The sequence below is a fragment of the Centruroides sculpturatus genome, unplaced genomic scaffold (genome assembly GCF_000671375.1).
Source record: "Centruroides sculpturatus isolate CEXI.00-Female unplaced genomic scaffold, Cexi_2.0 scaffold754, whole genome shotgun sequence".
Taxonomy (NCBI): domain Eukaryota; kingdom Metazoa; phylum Arthropoda; class Arachnida; order Scorpiones; family Buthidae; genus Centruroides; species Centruroides sculpturatus.
Window position 1 is genome coordinate 41763 of NW_019384868.1, and position 23847 is coordinate 65609.

The 23847-nt window shown below is 23.3% G+C and overlaps 1 long non-coding RNA gene across 1 annotated transcript in view; it reads left to right on the plus strand.

Annotated features, from left to right (window-relative positions):
- The window catches only part of LOC111630805, a 31823-nt gene that overhangs the window by 5741 nt on the left and 2235 nt on the right, over positions 1-23847 (plus strand). Inside the window, exon 2 of the long non-coding RNA XR_002757587.1 lies at positions 8334-8466. This is a non-coding gene — a long non-coding RNA (uncharacterized LOC111630805). The remainder of the gene's footprint in view (positions 1-8333; positions 8467-23847) is intronic.

Sequence of the window (23847 nt, forward strand, 5' to 3'; positions counted from 1 at the left end):
AATATGAAAAAATTATATATTAAAAAAGCATAATTTTGTGTTTATTATATCATGTATTCTGAACTGTCCAATTTAATAATTAATTTATTAAATTCTCTTATAATTATGCATTATTAAAAACAATATAAAAATTATATTTTTATAATTTATTATTATTTTTTTTCATACTACGAGTTATTCAATTTCGAAATGAACTTATTTATCAAAGTTTAAATGCAATCAAATTACAGTTATTTTATATTAGAATTGAAAAAATTGGCTTCAAAAAATTTTTAGTTTACTTTATCATCATATCTAAAGAATAAAATAATATTGATAAATGATATGAGTAAACGATTCGAATATACGATTATCGAGATCGATCTGAATATAATTTTTATATCCATATATTTATGGGTCTCTATATAATATTTTTAATATTATAATATATATATAATTATGAAATTTTAGTTGATATCATTTTTTTTTATAATTTAATTTCATTTTGAAAACTTTTGGAGATATTTTCTTCTAATCCTATTCTTATGTATTTCTTTATCCTGTTATAATTTAATTCTTTTATTTTATAATAAGAATCTAAAGAAATCCTATCCAAAAATAAAATAAAAGATTACATCTACGGTTGTTTTTAAATTTTGAATTTTTATAGGGACTACTACACTAAACTTTTCTAACTCTCCAAAGAAAAGACGGAAATCATCCATAGAGAGTTTTATTCTTCAAATTTCAATGAATTTTATAATGATCTATCTATAAAATGATTCACTACTGATACAGTGAATTAGATATTATATAAAGGCATCTTTTTTTTTATTCAGAAAGTCATTTTATATTTATTCTTTCATTCCGTTCAATTGAGAATAATTTATATGAAAATCAGATATTCTAAAATCACCATTGAAAAATATTCTAATGTTAATGATATAGTCGAAATTTGCAATTTCAATTCGTTTGTTAATTAATTAATTATGAAATTTTGTAATTATCTTAAGTTTAGAATCGCGATATTTAAAGCTAAAATCCCAATGATTAATCAATAATAAAGTAGTTTTAAAAATTAAAATTTAAACGTAATATTTATAATTAAATATTAAAAAAAATTAATTTTAAAGTGATGCATTAAATAATTTTCTTATATGATAGAAGCGACGGCTTTTACGAAATTAATTCATTCTAAATTCATGCTGAAAATTATAATATGGAAATAAATCTTATCAGCTATGAATATGGTAATTAGTACGATGAATGTAAACATTATAATTTTCCTCACATTTTATTTATTTTTGTTAAAATGCGGATAATATACAATACGAAATATAATGAACATATAAATTAAATAATTTTTATTATTAATATTTTAAAGATAGAAAAGGTGACTGAAGTAATATATCGTGAATTTTTTCATGTTTGTATTATTTATAAACACGGATATGATACATCTAGAACGTTTTATTTATAATAAGATGTTCTAGATATATATCCTTATATCCTTATTATCCTTTACTTATTCAGTTTTGCCAACTTTGTTGTAATTAGACAGATTTTTGTGGTTTCTAAATACTGTGTTGAATAGTTAATTAATTAGAATATTTTAAAGAAATTTTTAATTTAAATATCTAAAATTTTTTAGAAATTATTTAAAAAGAAGAATTTAAATGTTCTTATTTTTGTATAATTTTATTTATCACGTACTGTACAGTACTGTAAACATGTAAAGAATCATATCCTGTTTTATAGAAATTATTATAAAGCAAAGAAGCAATGTCAGTTAAAATATTTAGTTAACATTACATTTTGAAACTGTTGATTATTATGAATAATTTGCATATTTGTTTTTTATTTATTTTTTAAATGAATATCATTTCCTTTAATCAACAAAATATGTTTAAATTTATATATTAGTATGAGTCATTAGTATATTGCATATTATTGATATTACATATAAGTTTAATGCTTTGATTATTGCTATTTTAATTAAAGATATTTAGGGGAGATCGGGGCAAGATCGGCATGTTAAGCTTTACTTAAATTTTGTGTAATAAATACTGCTGTAAACTGAAAAAAAAAGCTTTGCATATTGTCTATTGGAATGTTACCTTACTATAGAACTGGTTAAAATCAGTTTGGAAATAAAAATAATTAAAATAATTACAACTTTACAAGAAGAGAGAAATTGACGAAGTTGCCCCGGGTATAGGGGCAAGATCGGCAACTTCTCTCTTTTTGTAAAGTTGTAATTATTTTAATTATTTTTATTAAAGTTGCCCCTGGTATAGGGGCAACAGTAATGGGGCAAGATAGGCACGTATATAAAATTATGTTATTAACAATGTATAAGTTGGAATTCACTATTAAAACAAAGAAATACAAATCCAACACCCATTTAATATTATTACAACGAAATGCAAGTTCAAAGACATATATACATGAATAACAAATGCAAACATGTTTTCATTTATCATCTGTTTGATTTTTATCCTTTGCTTCTAATGTGGCTTTATGTTGCCGATCTTACCCCGCTAGTCATGATTTCGAAACATTAAGTACAACCCTGAGAACAGAATGCCAAGCCACGATCTGGCCACGTGAATAAGTTGAAGTTACATCCTTCTAACAGGAAAAGTAACTTTCGTTATCATGGAATTATAACAAAACCTGCCAATTCAATATAAATGGAAAAAAAATATTATATGGAATTGAACGAAAATGAAAATTTGCTTGATAATTCAACTACGCTTGTTGGAGAACAATAAAAACACTACACTCAACAAGCCACCAATAAAACTCAACTGCCTAACCTATAACCAAAGTCTCCTTTTAATTTGTTTTTTAAAAAAAGCGCTTGACAAACTTGCCCCGCATGCCGAAGTTGCCCCGATCTCCCCTATATATTATGAGACTTTAAATTTCAAATTACACTAATAATTTTAATATTGTAACTAGTTTATTACTCATTTAATGTATTATGTGGAACTTAATAAATTATTTTTATATACTTTGTTGCATTCAGTCCACTTTCATTTGAGGATAAAAATATTTTAAAATTATAAATAAATAATATAATATGTAGATTTTTATTATAGATTTTGAGAATTTCATATTTAATTTCTAGATTTTCTGATAATTTGAGAATGTAAATAAGATGAAACTAATTATTAGTCATAATAACTAGTTTCAGTTTACTTAAATTACTCAAAAGACTTTATTTGGTGCATAAATTTATGTTTAAAAGAAAATTTAAGATTAATTTCTCATTTACTCAAAACTCTTTTATGTTTATAATATATTATTTATAATTTAAAAATGATTTATCAAAGTATAAATACTAAAATATCAAAAGATTGCATCGTAAAATGATTTTCAATACATCATAATGATCATTTATGATAAGCCTAGATATATATATATATACCGTATATAATATATTTCAATTTTATAAAATATTGATTATATCTAAAGAATTACTGATTGAAAAGCTTTAAGAAGACGGAAATATTTATTTATATAAAATCATATTTATATAATAAATTCCATTAATGCATTATATAGATTTGAATAGCATACTAAAAATAATTCTTTAATGGTCAACATGTTTTCTGCATTTACCAATATTTATTGCTAAGATGTTTCATTTGATTGAATTATAAAATTTGATAATTTCCGGTTTATTTGATTTCATTTTACAAATGAAAACAGATAATTTGTGTGGTTAGTGTAAATATTTCACTTCTTTTCTTTACTTTTTTTTTGTATTGATGATGATAAATAATCTGTGAAGTAAAGCTCCTAGTCTCATGTACTTTATGTAAATATTTATTACATTAAAATTGATATCTATATGTCAATATATTAGTCTTCATTCACAGAAAAAATTGAAATTATTAATTTTTACTCTTACATTGATAATTGTTATACCTTTTGAAATAAAAAAATAATATAAAATAACGGTTTAGTCATCAGAATTCACACTAAATAATTATTTTTTTCAATGTAAAACCGATTTAAATTTATTTATTTGTTCTAATTGTAATTTTATTGGGATTTTTTTAAAATTGCATCGCTAGTTTATAAGAAAGTGGTTAATAACAATAATAACAATATGAAATTACAGTCAAGTATTAGAAAAAACAGATATAAATTGATCTAAATATAAAAAACGGTTATTTTTTATTTTTTTGGTAAGACCTAAATCGACTAACCATTGATCTTATTTAAGTATAAATATTGTCAAAAACACCTTTCTTTCAGGGCAGTAAAATTAATGTCTTCGGAACATGTCAATATGTTCTTTGCCTCATCCACCGTGATGCATCTGAGCGTTTATACTTTACATGAACTGAAAATCAAATAGTGTCTTATTCTACATAATAATTAATATATATGTATATTTAAAAATTTAGAAATGTATTAAAATATTTAGTTAATTTTTTACAGTTTCGTATAAATATTTTCGAAGAATCCATGTTTCTTATTGTTATCTGTAATTATATTAATCTTGTAAATTCATTAATTTCATGTTATGTATGTTGATAAAGATAATGAAAATTAATGAGAGAGATTAAAATGAGACTTAAATAAACTTAAATTTTTCTTTATTTTAATCTCTCTCAAAAAATGAGAGAGATTAAAATAAAGAAAAATTTAAGTTTATATGAATTGTCATCGTGTAAAACATCATTTGAATTAATATACGTACTTTTCGACAGACTTTTTTTTGTGAATTTTCTTTAGAAATGGAAATTATGAATGTTAAAAATATAAGCTCCAGTTTTTACTATAAATTCGAATTTTTGAATAATTATTTAAATTTTTTGGTTGTAAATACTTAACGAAATAAGCACTTAGGAAAAAGTTATCATATCACACTTGTCAAATTATCTTGTGTTATATTGATAACAGTAGAACTTACAGTGACATTGATAAGGGGCCTTTGGAAACAATATTAGAACTTAATAGTTAAAAATATGTTTTCTAAAAGCATAATATAATTTACATCTACAATGAAATAAGAGTTGAATAATATAGATAAAGTTACGTCTTAATTTCATTTTAACTTATATAATTATTTTTAAAATATAAATTATGAATTCTCTAATAGATATTTAAGTTTGTTTATTCATCTCATTAAAAAATATGTATAAACAATTAATGGAAATTAATTTGTTTTATTTTCATTTTAAAATTATTTTTATATAACTAGTAAGATAAAATAGATTTGTTAAAAGAGCATATTAAGTAGGCTATCATTTTAAACAAATAGTGACTTCATAAAATTGGCTTTATGTAACAAAATAATAAATATAATTCAAATGTGTTTATAAAACTATTTTATAAATATATAAATTATAAAATTACATAACCTGTATAAGAAAACGTTTTTTTTTTAAATGTCAAATCTTCATACAGTAGTTTATCACAATTATCATACTTTTAGCAACTCTCTTCCAACTTATGTTAGAAAATAAATCATACAAAAGAAAAATACAGGTGTCGTCATCATCATCATTATCATCATTATTAGCGGTAGTAAAGTCTGATTCGCTAAAATGATTAAGAGTGTCATTTCTTTTTAATTTAATTTTTTTGTTTTTGCGCTTTCAACCATTATTTTTATTTACTATTTTCTGACCCATTTCCGTGCATCCTCTGCTTTCTTTACATCAAGATTTTTGTTTTCTCTTTTGTATGGTTGTTTATCTCAGTCTTTTATTGCTTTTAAACTTTTAAAAAGTCATTTACTATTTTCGTTTTTTTTTTTATCAATGGTTCTGTATAGATTTTGTCTTTGATTCTATTGGAATCAGGAACTTAATTTTTTTATTTTCTGACAATGGAGACCTTTTCGGTTTTTTAATTCTGTCAGAAATTTATTTTAAATTGTTGAACATTATATCCATCTATATTATTCTGAATGCTACAATTTTGAATTGACTTGAATGAAAATTTTAAGCCTGTATTGCTTATCAATGCATTATAAAACGGTTTCCTTTCCTTGTCAAAAAACAAAATGGCGTCGTCTCAGTTTTATTTTGGTGCAAATCGAAGAATTTGGGTGAATATAAAATAAAAAGAAAATTGAAATTATTATGTGTTCATAAAAAAAAAGTGCAGAGGCAATTCAGAGTGATGATCATCTAGAATTTGATCGATGAATGAATGAAATATTTGAAAGTACAGTACAGTACTGTACTTTCACGTAACATCGATAGCAAATCAAAATATTTTTTCCGCGTTTCTTTTAATTGAAAGTGCTTTTAACAAATTAATAAAATATCAATTTTTTGAACATATTTTTAAAGACAAATCTGTAAAATTGTTTTTTGATATATTACGTAAATTCTTTTATTTTATCATTACGAAACACAATGAAGAGCTTATAAAATTTTCTAATTAATTTTTTTCATTTAACTGAAATTAAATAAAACTTCAAACATTTTAAAATGTTTTTTAAACGATTAAGTAGTACAAATAATGCATATATTACGAATTACATAGCAATTCATGTACTTGTTTATCTAGAACTGTTATGCAATTCTTCATTTACCAAACAATTACAGATTATTGTGGATAGATCTGCGTTTCGAATTTAAATTTATTTAAATTCGCCAATGACAGTGTCATCTTTAAAACAACAACAAAGTAAATTAACATTTCAAATAAAATTTAAGTTTTATGTAAATCTTGATATATTGCATAATGATCAATTTTCGTGAGGAAAGAAATTATGAAAGGATAAGAAAAAATCTCTAAGAAAAAAACAATTATAAATAATCTCTGTAATATGTTATAGAGAGACGAAAAAATACAGTAAAAAATTATATTTAATGTAAACATTTACAAAAAGCATTCATTTAGGATAATTGTAATAATTTTAATATTTTTCAAAGTTTCAAATATGTAAAACTAAAGGAAGCCAAAATCATGGGATTATCTAAATTTATTCCTGAATAATGAAGATTCTAGAAAAATGTAAGATTTATTTAATGCATCTGGAATCCGATAAAATTCTTACGACATTTTAAGATTTAGCAAGATTTTGTTTTGCCGTTTCTTAACGATACTCTGACAGACAAACATATATAACTCTTAAATTTGTTATTTAGAAGAAATAAAAAGATCACATAATATTCTAATCAATAATGATTTAGTTAATTCAAATATTTACGGATTTTTATAAATACATGTAACACATAAATTTAATTTAATCAAATGAAAAACTCTTAATTTTAGAATTTTATATATTATTTTTAACTTATATTAAACTATCGTATATTCATGAAAGTAGCTGATTTTTTAATAAATAAATGTCAAAGTGTAAACTACTGAACATATCTGAAAAATAATTGTTGTAAAAGTGAGAAAATATGATTTCCATCATTTCTATCAGTAAAAAAAGGAATAGTTTAGTAGCTTAAATAAAAGAGAATATTCAGCATTTTATTAAAGAAGGGGGTTCGATTCTCATTTTAAATGAAACATTCTCCTTCGTGTTTTATTCTTTCTTTGGCATATGGTTTACACCAGCGATTTTCAATCATTTTAAATTGATTTATGCCATTTTAAGTTAAAAACAATTGTCAAACCTAAGATAGAAGAGAGATTTTCTCAAACGACAGTCTTATAAATTAGAATCCTCGAAGTATTATTTAAATATTTTACCTGTATTTTATCGTGTAAAGCTTATGCGTGCGATACTAATAAAACGTGTATCTATTATACATTTTCAGTATAATTTTGTTTTATTAAAATCGCTATTAAATTAATTGAAATAAGAACAGTTATCAAAACAAATCTTAATCTTTTGTAGACTCTTTCGTATAGTATTGAGAATGTTTGAGGGTCCGCGAACCACAGATTAGGATTTGTTGATTTTAACCTTACATAAGTTAATTTGAATGCTATTTGTTTATGAAAGTCAACTGAATTAAAAGTTCTGTTTTTTTTATAATGTTGTCCTTCTTTATGCAAATATAGTTTAACTTTATTCTATACGAGATCAGAAAATTAAAATGTATAAATAACTGTGTCAAAATAATAATAAAATTTTATCCTTTTTATTTATTCACTATTTGGAATTTTTAATTTACTTTTTAGCTCTTTAATGAATATGTATTAACGTTTTAAATAGTTAGCGTAATACATTATTCATGTTATGTAATAAAATCTAAAAGAATTTTTAAAAAATGCAAATGAAAAAGGTCGAATTATAATTAATTAAACTAAGTAAAGAAGATATCATCTAAATTATATTCAGTATAGCTCGATATAATTATTTAATTTTGATAACTTTATATTATTTATTATATCTTAGCTTATAAAATTGGATTTTTCAGATATTTTACTCTTTTCGTTTTGTACCGTTATGACACCCACGAGGCGAAGGAAGGACACGTGTTGGGGGTCTTTGATCTCAGGAGCCCATAGTGAGGGCTTCTCGTAGAGAGGGTGCTGAGGGAACATTGAAAGGTACTAATGCAGACTAATCAAATTTGAATTGTGGAAAATTTGTTAGAAAGTTCATAATTCTTAAGAATGATCATGTGTACAGTTATATCTAAAACTGTACATATGATCACTAGAATTTCAATAGGTTTACCATTTAGGTTCAATAGGATCATTATAATTTAGAATTTCAATAGGTTATTTTAAATTTATTATTAATTTCAATAGCTTTTTAATGTACGGTGAAGAGAAATAGATTCTTAATGATTACAGAAAAGTCATTTCTTTTTCCCTATTACAGTAATGATATATTACAAAAACATCGTTTAATTGGAATTTTAAATTTCTTAGATTTATCTGTTTATAAAGAGGATCACTTTTAAATTTATTTAGATAATTTCTAAATCATTTCTTGGAGGAAGAAATTAAATTGAAATAATTAATTTGTTTACTGTTAGAATGAGAATTTGTACAGTATATCTTAAAACTAAATTTGAAACGACTGAAAAGAAGTTCAGTAACTTATTTTTCCACCATTTTACTGTTTTAAATTATTTGAAGAGCTTCTGCTTACGGATGATTCTCTTTGCACGTATGTCTGAATTAGAATATCTTTAAATTAAATGTAATGTGTACTTAGAGACTTCTTGGATTGCTCAACATTTAAAGCTTTTGTATATATTTAATTTATTTTCCGTTTATGTGTTTAAGCAATTCTATATTCATAAGTTATTTCATAACATTACTAATTAAATTTTGAAATATCTGTATTCCTGTTTCAGTGTTGTACTTAGTCAAGGCCGGCTTAAGGAATTTTACTTATTTTTATTTATATTTTATTGCTTTAATCAACTTTAAAATTAATATTTTCACATTTTCGTTTATTTTATTTATTTTGCAAGTATTTAAAACAAATGTATAACTTATCAACCGAAAATTATGATTTGACATTGAATGTTTTGTTAATTTGTGTATATTGTTTATACTCTTTAGAGAATCAGTGAGTGCTAGTATGTTAATGAAATATTCTTAAGACATCGAAAATGTGCAATATCAATTGCATTTAAATTTTGTTTTATCATGTTTGGTTTTTTGAAAAATTTTGGGATATATTTACTTTGTTATTTTAAAGTGTCTAATTAATTTTCGTGAAAAACTATGGATGGACCTGAAAATAAAACTTGTCTGGTTGGAAAAATAAAATGAAAAGACAAAAGAAAAAGTTTGAAAAAGCGATCTAAAATTAAAATTTGCCTGACTAAAAGCTAGAAAGACTCCATTTGCTACTTAATGTGTGCATTTTTTTTGTTTTTTTAGTTAAAATGTTTTCATAAAATAAGCAGTAGACTTTGCTCCAAATACTCAAAATTTTCATTGAATAGATTCTGAAGGTAACAATACAGTTAAAATACAGTAATACCCCGAACTTACGCGATAGGTGGAACCGAGCGATAACCGCGTAAGTAGGGATATAATTTCGCAATTTGTGTAAAATACAAGTCGGATGTATGTAAGCTAATAAATGTTCTCGTTAATCTTATCTCGTCTTTAGATTTGTTCACGGTTACAAGAAATAAATCACATAGAGTCTCTCAAGTCTCTGTAGATATAACAAACACAGAAATAAATAACACAAAATAAATTGTAACTATGTGTCGATTCCGCGCGACACGTCCGAACATGTAAGCTGAACAATAGTGTGGGGGGAGTGAGTAATCAAGAGTTGCGTGGCACTCAAACAAAAGACGAATCAACGAGATTTGAAAATCGCGTAACTCCGGGTTTGCGTAAGTCGGGGTAGCGTAAGTCGAGGTATTACTGTATAGCATTGTTAGCTACAATATAATTACACAATATTGATACAGATATTACAATACTGTACCATAAAATTTATTTAATATTAATTAATATTAGCCTATATATATTTGTATTGATAATAAGTTTTTTAATTAGAAGAAAGTAATCTAACTGTTTTATTTTCAATTACATAATCAATTTTTAATTATATTTTAAAAAATTAAAAATGATAAAATTTCTTTATGAATTTATTTTATAAGTTCTTTTATATGTTTATTTATATGCTTATATGATTTTTTAATCTTTAAATAGATTAAAATCTTTTAAATATAATATTGAAAGTTAGAACTACATGCTAATATGATAATAAATACTTACAAAAATATTTAATAAGGAATAGATTTATTATCGTAATATAAATTTTATAACGAACATTGTTTCTGAATGATGGCTTCTCCAATTTTATATTCTTTATGCAGAGAATGTAGAATTTTGTTTCGAATGTCTATAAAAATTCTAAACAAAAGAATTAGGTGTTTAGATCTAGTATTTGAATTTGTGAAGTTTAATAAAAAAATGTATTTTAACTTAAAACATGTTAAAAAAATAATAATAATTCTAATTAAGAAATGTTTCATAACACTAATGAAACAATTTAGGATTACTTCAGTTTTTTAGATTCATACATATATAAATCCAAGTGTTATGAATGGATTTGAATAATAATTATGTTTTAGATATAATTATTGTCAAAATATATCATAAATTACTTCGTTTTTTCATAATAAAACATAATGAAATTTTTTATTTCTATAGAATTTTATATATAATTTAAAATGTTTTTTGGTCTTATAATATTTATTAATAGCAAAGTAAAAACAATCATAATAATGGAACTGAAAAATTGTTTTCTTTGTTTATTTGCTTTACTATCTTTAAAATTTCATTTATTTCATTATTTTTAATTATTACATTTATGTTTTATTAATTTCTCATTATTAAACACGAAGCGTCATGATTATTAATTATTTCTAGGATAAAATATGAATGATACTACATAAACCGGAATTTCTATTGATAATGATAACGTAATTAATGCATATGGTATCGTTCCGAAACACGTGGGTTCGATTCCTTCCAATATATTTCTCTTCACCTTGAATGTATTAGTAGCTTATTTCTATTTTTATTTTCTTCTCATAATGAAATATGTATTATAATAAATTGTATGGCATTACAATGTAACAAAAATATCAGAAATATGAAAACATCTGTTTTATATTTAATTACTGAATGGATATATTCTTCACTAAAAGATATGATTCATAGCATATTCGAATTCACAACGTCATCTTACTCCATTACTTATATTCATTAGAATGTGAAGAATTTAGAACATTTTTTTCACAATTATTTTACAAAAATTGATATTTTCGAACTCGAAACTGGTATTTACGATTTGACCTTTCGCAGGAAAACCAGTAAAGTCATTTGGTCTTGGCCACACATGTACTGTACCAAAGCCTCAAAAACATTCGTTACAAACTATTCATTCCATTGCATTTCTTGTCTAGAAAAAATCTTTGCTTTTTTGCAAGTCTTGAACGATTTAATTCGCATAATGAATAAATAATACTGTATATGAGTTCTATTGCTTTAATATAATAATTACTTAAAATAAATTACATGAACTTAATATGTAGGCTAAATGTAACAAAATTTAAAGTAATGATGTTTTATTGCTTCCCCTCTAGATCCGTTTCTAATTTTTTGGTCAGATTTTATTTAAAAATTAATTTTTAACGCTGTTTTTTGAAGATAATGGAAGCTTCAAAAAGATAAGTAGCTCGGATTCTCTTGGCTCTGTTTATACTACATTACTTAGAAAAATATGAGACGTACAAACCACATATAACAATAATAATAATAATAATAATTTCATAAATATTTTCTATTGTTAATGATCTTTGAAATTTGTAGCTAATTATTTTGATTTATTTTAAAATAAATTATAAATTGTTACGAAGAGAAAATATAATTTTCGAAATATAAACAACTAACAGTAGAAAGTAGGTTAATTAGTTTACTACAACAATTTAAGGATTCTTAATCCGTATTAGGGTCCTGTGGTGTTGTTTACAAAAATATTACCAGAATCAATTCTTTATGGAAGGTTACTAAAATTCAAACTTCCTTTCATAAAATCATTAATAAATTATTTACAGCCTTGCAATACAAGCATCATTATGGAATACTTTCATTACATGTTTGGATTACACAAACAATAGATAATTTTAATGATTTTTACTGTAATAAAGTATAACTTTTAAAAAAATCTCATTTTAAAGAAAATTTCAAGTGCATTTCTAGATTTATCTGATATAATTCATTTATGAATGCAATTAAAAATGAACTTTATTAATAAATATTAATCTCTTGAAGACTACTTGATTTATAATTTATGCTGTTTTAGTTTAATTTTTATCGTGTAATATTATAAAATAGTATATTATAATATAAAAATTATATATATAGGCCTATATATTTATATTGTGTATTGTACAGTACAATATATAATATTACTTTATTTTATAATAGAAAAAGAAAGATGATAAATTTATAATTATTTTTAATACATTTAGATAATTTTAGCATATAATATAATACATTTTTATAAACATTAATTCCTTGAAAACTATATGATTTATAATTTATGCGGCTTTAGCTTATTTTTATGGGTATTTTTAACTATATTACATTTAAAAGATAAAACACTGTAAAATTATATTGTTAATGGCTATCTGAAAGCTTTGAAAATTATTATGAATTTAATTTCTTTTAAAAGTGACTTAGGGAAGAATGATATGATAATATCTGAGCTTAAAAAGTGAAGTTGGCAAACATCAATAAAACTCTTAAAATTAAAATATATTATTCTGATATAATATAAATATTTAAAACGCAACAAATAGAACATTTATGACATGATTTATACTGTAATTTATAAAAACCGAATGTGAGAATTCAGACTCTGTATAAAATATAAATAGGCGCTCAAAATAATTATTATAAAATCAATAATAATGTCCTGTAATACTTTCTGGAACACCTATTGATATTTTAAAATAATAAAATTCTTTGAAACAAAATGATTTATTGCATTGTGCAAGAGTTAATGAGAAATACGAACTTATATAAATAAAGATTGATAAAGTATCCTGTATTCATTTTCGCTTACTAAGCTACGACGAAGGTTAATAGATTGTTTTTAGTTAATTTATTTATATTGCTCGATTCTAAACTCCTTAAACTTCAAGTTATTACCACAATAATTCTTATTTACTTCAATCGGTCATTCATAGGTTTTCTTATATAATTTATATTTAATGCAAAATCTTTTTTATATTAAAAATATAAATAATTTATTATATATTTTTTTAGCTTTTATGTTGTACGTAGTATGTTGATTTTTTTTTTTTAAAAAAGGCTTTCCTTTGCATATTACTTTTTTAANATTCATAATTAGTTACATACCTTAGTTTATTAATAACTATTAATTATTGAATAACTGAAAAATTTACATGAAAGTTTTTAATGAGATTCTGTTTTATATCCAAACACTGTAATTTTGATTCTGTTATGACTCTTCTTAGTATAATATACAGACAAAATTAAAATAATTTTTTATAATACTTAGATAATTTAATTAATATACAATTTTATATTTATAACACAATACATATAATAAAATACATTCTACATTCTTTGAATGTAGAATGTATTTAATTGTATTATGTGGAGTTAATAGTCAATTTTATATTAGATTTAGAATATTTAATATAAAGTTTGATTTTGCTTAAAAGAAAATAAATTTTATGAATCATACTATATATAATATAATGCAATTTAAAATCTATATGAAAGCTTTTAGTTATAGTGCGCACTATACCTGTATTTCCAAGTATATGACTGATCAGCCTACAAACAATAACTTATGACATTCAGAAAATTCCACTGAGTAAACATGTTCAATTTAAATTTAGAATTATATTAGGGAAAATTTATTTATAAAAAGTAGACAAATATAGTACAGCATATATTTTATTATTACTTTGTTTTATAAATTAGTTTTCTTTTTTATGATCACACGATTGTGAATTAATCGGGGTAATTTATTATATTAATATTACAGGATCTAATTACGATTTCATTACTGAAAATCTCACAGGTTTTGCTATAAAATTGATTTTTTTCCTACTAGTTGTACATTAAAAATTTTTATTTTGTTTATAAATAAAATTTTTGACTATCACTATAATATTGTCACCAAACAAATAAAAGTATATATACATTTCCGCAATAAATTTTATCCGAATAAATTATCTATTATATTATTCTCATAAGATAGATTTCTTTTTTTTAAATTTATGTTTTACGATTATACTTTTTTATTTATTTATTTTGAATTATAAGAATTTATTATACTAATTTGCTGGACATTTTGTTTATTAGTTGTTTCAAAGCAAACTGATTTTTTGATTAAAGAATGACATAAATAAGAAGAAAATAATAAAAGAATAAAAGTTGAAAGAATGGTGTTGAAATATTCAGTAGAATAATATCTTATATGACCTTCAAGTATGCAACATCTACAAAACGTCAATAACCTATCATAATTAACGTCCCATAATATCTAACAATTGTCGTATCTAGTCGCTGAATTCAAAACCCGTCCTGTATGTTCTAGGTACCAATTGTGTACATAAAACGTTAGCAAACACATTATACGCTGGGCAACAGGTGAATGTTTAAAATATCTTTTAAGCACGAAAATATTGCTTTAATTATTAACTAGGCAGTGCTGCTCTCTGTCGAGAGAAATACACCATTAATTGTAATGGTAACGAAAGACGTGACTTGTATTGTTCCTAGTTCTTAAGAATCTAAATTCGTTTACCTAATGTATTTAAGTTGCTTAGCAACGAGATGTTGCACATGATTTCTAAGATATTTTAATCATCCCTTTCCATTATTTGGATAGAGATATGTTGGTTATTAGAATAGTGGTACTTAAGTAGAAAAGAACAAATGAAATTGAAGACCTCTCGTGAAAATGCTGGATTTAATTTTCTCCGTTTTGAAGTTTTTATTATTTTATTTTAAAAAATCTATTCGAATTTTATAAAATTAGAATTTTGATTAATATTATACGTTCGAACCTCCAATGACGGCCACCTCCCAACAACGGACATCCCTAAACAGCATTAATTTTTCAGAACTTAATTTAGGTAAAAAAATGCTTGCAAAATAACCTGCAAACAACGTCCACCTCTGAACAATAACCTTTTTTTATATCCTCATCAATGGCCATTGTTCAAAGGTTAATTGTATTTTCTGTAACAAATAAATAAATGTTATTTATTATTATTTGAAAATATTTTATTTAAGAAAATTTTAATTATAACTTTGTTAATAATACTAATTCAATGTTATTTTAAAACTTTAATAAATATAACTTTTCAAAATTTAATATATGGATAAATTTAGTAAGTAAATTCAGACTTTTATAATGACTTATTTCCTAATTTGTTGTTGATTCTATACACGTAGCGTGAGTTAAATGAGGTACTTAGTTTAAAGTATGGCTGTGTATTAATTGCAACTCATTTTTTAAACATTTGTATAAGGATTAGAGTAATATTTTTTAGTGTTTTTAGTTAGATAACTGTTTTGAAAGATTGTGACATTATTCAGCCTTTCGTGTAGCCCAGGGCTTATTGGTTGAGAAACATTAATGTAGGCCTATATAATTCGAATTTACGAAGTGTAGCTTTGAAGAATTCAGTAATCAAAATAAGATTCAAACACTTTTCAAAGAATTCGATAATTAAATATTTGAAAATTTGTTCAAGAGTTTCCTCAAGCTAAAAGTTCTGATTTTACTCAAAATAAAATAACATTGTTCCATTCTAAGATGAATATTAAGTATGCCCTAAAATTTATAACTACAGTAAAACGTGTTCAAAACGGAAAAATTTTTTAGGAATGCATCAATTTTTGTGTTAAAAAAACTTCAAACTTGAAACCTGCCAAACTGGAAAAAATATTCGGTACCCTACTAGTCCGGTTTACACAAGTTATACTATAATTCAATTTTTTAATTTTAATAATTTTATATCATCTTCAATAACCTTTAATTGACTTCTTATTAAAATGGTTTATCTAGTTACTATGATAACGTAGAACTTCATGAAATTTTTAATCGAGAAAACTTTTAGTTTTAACTTTTATAAGTGCTAAAAATTAAATTTTAGAACTGAAGCTGAAAAACGATAATAATGTGGACCAAAATAAAAGAAAACAATGTGTGATAGCAATTAAAGTACCTCCATTTATTGCCTTCCAGAGAGATATGCAATCAAATACGGTTTTGTGCTATTTCAGTACGTGAGAAAGACATTTTCGTAAAGATAATAGTATCAAATTTCACTGCTATGGAAGTTTTGGCGCTATGAATCTTAACCCGTGTGATTTTGTTTTTGGGACACTTAAAAAGTGTGGTTTTCGAAGACAGATTGCAAATTTGGCAGTATTGAAAGACAGTATCACATTGCATGTGAGAAGCATCACAGATGATCAATTACTGTCCTCCTCTAAACACACTGATCATCGCCTTCAGGTTATACGTCTTCAGAGTGGGAACGGCATTGAACAGTATTTTCTGTACAGCTTACGTTTCTTTATAGAAAAATGTCTTCTATAAATAAAATGTTTGTTGATTGAAGCGCCAAAAATGCCGTAGTGGCGAGTTTCGATGCTAATTTTTTTACAGAAGTCTTCAGCATGTTTTTAAATGTCGCCGTAAAAGGATTGGTTGCATTTGAACTGTTAAATATTCCTACAGACAGAATTAAATAGGGATAAGTTACTTAGCCCAGTAAATAAGTTACATCTGCGCTTAAGTAATTCCACAAAATCGCATTAATCAGAAACTTATGATGCTTTCGTGTGCAAAATTTCAATCACAAAATTAATATATATTGTTATACTTACAATGAGACTGTTAGTTACTATGTTCTATGTATGTTAAGAAATATGAATAAAGCAATTAAAACTTATGAATATTTACCCCATTAATTTTAAATTACATCAATGAGACAAATGTTATGATGTAGACAAATTGTATATAGAAAACCATTTTAATTTTCATATTTTTATTTTTATTGTTTAACATTTTGTTTATGTAACTTGAAAACATATTTCCCCCTGCATGTAAGAAAAATTAGCATAAATTATTAACAAAACCTCAACAGGTATTCTCGTGTTATATTATCATTATTTTAATTTCGTAATAATGGTGATTTCATTTACTAATTTGTAAAATTTGTTACTTTAAATATAAAAATTTTATAGAGTAAGATAAGTTTTGTTATTTTATACTATAAAATAGTAATAAAAATAATATAACAGGGTTTTTATTGCATTTCAATATTGTTTTCCTGATAATCTATTACTTATCAATATATATAGGCCTAATATCTATCTTTGTATTACGCTTATATTTTTAATATAATGACTTCAGCGGGAAATAATGTCTAAAATTTAATAGAGAAAAGCATAAAATATATTAAAATATTTCTATACAAAATTAAATTTATAATATAAATTCTAAACTAAAAAAAAAAATGCTGTTAAGAAATGCTTTATGACTATAGACTCAGTTAAATCTCTAAATATTAAAATTAGTTTACAGTAAAGAACGCATAATTAATTAAAATAGAATATTTTAAAATTAATTTTTTTAGTAACTGTGTTAATCTAAAATTAATTTTATTTGCTTATTAATTTACTATTGTCTTTTGATCTTCAAATTATTCAGTCAACTTTTAGATGCTTAATTCTTTATTGTAATCCTATATTTAATTAATTACACGTGCCAAGATTATTTTCTTCCGAAAAGTNTTTATACAGTAATTATTTTAATAAAATTTATCATTAACAAAGTTATTCCTTTCAATTAACTAAAAATTTATCAGAAATAACATTTTGCACAATGCGACAGAACGTGACATGACAAAATATAACTGAATCCACAGGTTTCCAGTTCGATATCAGCAAAGGATTACTATAACGTCACCTCCTACTGATTCGTCTTGCTCCTTCTTTATTATCACAGATCCTTAGTTATGAAAAATTCTTTAAATGGATTTTCTTTTGTTTGTTGACAACAGATTATAGGCGCAGATAAAATACTGTTATATATATAGATTAAAATACTTTTCATATATCTCTAGCTAAAGTATCAAATAGATATCAATTAATCATCACCTGATAAGTTTGTCTTCTTGTTTATTTTTTTCTCTCGTCATTACTTAACATCTGCGATGACAATCTATACGAAGGATATTGATATATTACTTCCCGATACTAATATAAAAACTAATTCTAAAATATCTTTAAATCGGAGAACCCTCTTATGATCCAGTTGCTATCTTCCATCTTAGAAGTCAACGTTTTTATGTCTATAAATAAAAATAAACATATAAAAAAATAATTAAATTATTAAATTTCTATTCTTAGATTTTCTTAAAAACATTTATGTATTTTATATTTGAATTTTTATTAAAATTTTCTTTAAACTTTAAATGCTAGTTATAAGAAATAAAATGTGTTTTTAAATTTTAAAATTATTATTAAATATAATTAATAAAATAATCTAAACAGTTTGAATTCTTATATGAACTTATTAAATACAACTTAAATAAAATATGAAAAATTGTCATGATATTAATAAAATAAAATTTAAAAAATTATTAAAATTAAATATTCTGTTTAAGCATCATATATCACAATATGCTATTTATATATGCAATGTATAATACGAGGTTAAATGACAACTTTATATATCATTTATGTGCTATTTATATAGTACATAGCAAGGGATTAAATGATAAATTTTAATTAATGTGATGCAAAATAAAAACTGCCTAAATATATTTTGAATTTTTTTTCTTTAAGTTTAAAAATATGAAACATATAATTTATAATATAATTTAGAAAAATAAAATTCTTATTTTTATGGCCTGTTCGACTGGGTGCCTTCAGGTTATAATCTAGAATATCCAATGCTACGAATCGGTGCTTAAAGTATATTTCACAATATCCAAAAATAAATTAAGCGTTAAAAATATTATATATTATTTACTAAAATTTTTGACTGACATTGATAAAATAATTGTATTTAATATCGATTACTCAATCATTTATACTATACTTGCTCGATTATCATTATAGTAAAACACACAGAAACACACAAAAAATATTCTTTTATATATTTAACCTATTAATCCATGTTTATTTCTGGCACTGTCAATATATATATATGTATATATATAGCCAAAGATATATTTGGATAATTATAATTATTTTATTTTATTTTAAAAATTACGTTTAAGAAACATTTAACGTTTAAAAACAATGTAAAATATATGAAAAGTCTATTGACCCATTTATAATACAATCGTTCCGCATTAAAAGATTTTATACATTTTATATTTTAAAATGGTGCTTTCGCATAGCAATATATTTTTAAAATCACCATTAGTTAATTCTCTAATGTTAAAGTTATTAATTTATAGAAAGCTCTTATGAATTATTTATATTATTTTATTTAATTTTACTAAATATTGTTTTAATGTAAGTTATAATAAAGAAATAAAACAGCTGTTTATTTCAGGTAGCCAACACTTTTAATAAAAGAATGTTTTCGATCAAACATCTATCAGCTTACAACAATTCATTTAACAGGTTAGAATGATGTATAACTGTATACGTTATAAGTCATTCTAGTCATCATCATCTATATCATTCTGAAAACAACTCATTTAACAGATTGGAATGATGTAGAAAATACAGTATACAGTGCTACATCATTCTAATCTGTTAAATGATTTATTCTAAGTTGAAAATGGTTAGATGTTTGACCGAAATTGTTTCTTTTATTAAAAGTGTTGTCTACTTAAACTAAACAGTTGTTTAATTTTTTTTCTTGTCAACATAGTGCAAGTTTTGTGAATTTCTATGCTAATTTACAATAGGGCATAGAAACTTTCTTCGAGATTCTCTTACTTAAGATTGATAATTAGTCATTTCTTTATGTTATAAAATTTTATTTATATTTATTTAATTATAATCTTAAGAATTATACTGGAAAGAATTTCAAACTGAAATTTAATCACATTGCTAACAATGTAAATTAGTATAAACATTCTTTAAAGAATTTGTATAAGCAAATATATTAAGTTTAATATAAAAACACATAAAACTTAAATTTCATTATTATACTTTAGTAATGAGAAACATGAAATAATTTAAAATTGTATATATATATTTTTCTTTCACTTCCATTTCTGTTTTACTCGTTGTTTCCTTGTTGAATAAAATTACAGTAATTTTATGCATTACTCAATTAAAATAAATTTAATTAGTCGTTCTTTTATCTATGATATAGAATAAGTTATTAAATAAATTTGTAACAGAAAAATTAGAATATCAGATGACAATATTATTACATTTTATTAAATTATTAATATCGGCAACTACTTAAGTTTAAAAATATAAAAAATAACTTTAATTTTTTTTATCATTCACTCGGCTGACATTTTTTTAAAATGGTGTCCTGAATTGCTTGTGCTTAGTACAATACGTATTAGCTTGTTTTAATATAATAAATTAATAGAAAATTATTTATTGATTTATAATACATTTTTTGCAAAGTAATTTAAAATTATTGAAATTTACTACATTTTATATTCAGTTATTGATGATTTAACAACGTGTATCAGTAACTGAAACATCTTCAGTTACAGACAGAACTACTTTCATCAATAATATGTTCGTGTAACATTGCTGTAAAATAAAATTTGTATATTATAAACATGTACTTAATTTGCATTAGTAATGAAAAAAAAATGTATTCAATTTTAAGTTTACATTTATAATATTGCAAAGTATTAATTTATCAGACTCACTATAAATCTATTTTTGCACTTTTGAAAATTGTTTTAAAAAAATAAGAACAATAACTATTGTNAAGAATATTACTGAATAATTTATTTACTGACTTACTCTATACATTTTATTAAATTATTAATATCGGCAACTACTTAAGTTTAAAAATATAAAAAATAACTTTAATTTTTTTTATCATTCACTCGGCTGACATTTTTTTAAAATGGTGTCCTGAATTGCTTGTGCTTAGTACAATACGTATTAGCTTGTTTTAATATAATAAATTAATAGAAAATTATTTATTGATTTATAATACATTTTTTGCAAAGTAATTTAAAATTATTGAAATTTACTACATTTTATATTCAGTTATTGATGATTTAACAACGTGTATCAGTAACTGAAACATCTTCAGTTACAGACAGAACTACTTTCATCAATAATATGTTCGTGTAACATTGCTGTAAAATAAAATTTGTATATTATAAACATGTACTTAATTTGCATTAGTAATGAAAAAAAAATGTATTCAATTTTAAGTTTACATTTATAATATTGCAAAGTATTAATTTATCAGACTCACTATAAATCTATTTTTGCACTTTTGAAAATTGTTTTAAAAAAATAAGAACAATAACTATTGTACTATAAATTAACTTATCTTATAAATTATTCTTAGTTTATAATAATAAAATTGTTACATAAATATGATAAAAATCATATTTTAGTTTAATTATATTAAGATTTATTCTTTAATTTATTTCATAAATATGTTAGAATTTGAGAGCTTAAATAGTAACCTGCGACAAAAATTTATATTTGTAAAATTATATAATAAAAATTATTAATATTTTATTTTTAAAAATATTTGAAGTAATATAATTAAATAATTAAAATGATTTTTTAAAATAAATTATTTGAAAAAAATATATTTTTTCTTCCTGTATATTTTGTTAAGTGGATGAATAAAAAAGGGAAAATATTGTTGAAATTATAGCTTTGTTTCTGAAATAAAGTTAAGTAGAAAAATCAGAAAATATCGAAAATCCAATCAAAATTATCTGGTGCTAAATTGATGGAAATGCAATTTAATCATAGAGCTAAATGAATAAAGTAAGCACAGTTAAAAGCATTAAGGTTTACAAGACTGTAAAACTTGTAAAAGAAAAACAAAGATAAGTTTCTTTTAAAACAAAAAAGGATAGTATCTGAGAGAAGTTAAATAAAATCATTGATCCGAAAAGTTTATGATTATAAGAGATGAGACAAGAACAAAAACAAGAAGAAAAATGTTGGAAAAGATGAAGATAGATAACAAGTAAACAGAAATTAAATTTCTGACTATTTGATACAATTATTTTTATAAAGGAATTATATAATAATGAGGTCTACAAGTTTATAAAGAATCCATGAATTTTTGGAGATGTTTTCGATAATTATTCTACTCATTTATTTCATATATTTATTTAAAAATATGCATTTGCTTGAGATAATAGATCAAACAATGAATGAAGAATAAATCAAAATATATAATTCCGAGTACTAATGGATCACTATTTATTTTGTAAATGTTTTGGAATAACCTTAAATTGAATTTAGTCTTCTTTTCTATAAAGTTAAACAGCAATTCATTATTCATTTTTAACATTTAATTATAGTTATTTGAAAATATATCTTATTTATTACTTTCACTTCGTTTTTTTGGCAAAAAAATTAATTAAATTTAACACTTTAAGCTTTAGAATTTGTAATTAATTGATATTTAAATATCTAAATATTTCGAATTAAAGATTTAAATACTATTTAGCTGCAGAATTTTTAAATTGGCCTTAAATTAAACTTCCATACTTTTATAATATCACTCTTTTTCCTAAAGTTTTATATTCGACATTTGAATCATTTCTAATTATAAATTAATGGAATTTTGCTGTCATTATTTGAGTATTTCATTCCAAACGAATCCTGTTTAATAAACATGATAAGAACTAGCCTGATTTTCCTCAATTTAAGCGGAAAACCGCAATCATCACGATCAGAACACCATTCTGAAATTGCGTGTTTTATATATGTTAAGGACAATGGTTGTGAACAAAAGAACGATCAGAGAGTGTCCAGGTTTAGGTGACTGTCACGGAAAGAGATCCTTTTTCAAAGAAGAATTTGGGTGAAAGACCTACCCAAGTCATATCCGGTCGGTTAGCAGAGGGTGTGACCAAAATCCTGAAANAACTAAAATAGTAACTGAAGGTGATTTATTAAACTAATATTAGAAGAAACTACGTTAGATGGGATAAAGCTGGATGTTCATACAGGATATGAACGTCTTCCTGTATATTTTGTTAAGTGGATGAATAAAAAAGGGAAAATATTGTTGAAATTATAGCTTTGTTTCTGAAATAAAGTTAAGTAGAAAAATCAGAAAATATCGAAAATCCAATCAAAATTATCTGGTGCTAAATTGATGGAAATGCAATTTAATCATAGAGCTAAATGAATAAAGTAAGCACAGTTAAAAGCATTAAGGTTTACAAGACTGTAAAACTTGTAAAAGAAAAACAAAGATAAGTTTCTTTTAAAACAAAAAAGGATAGTATCTGA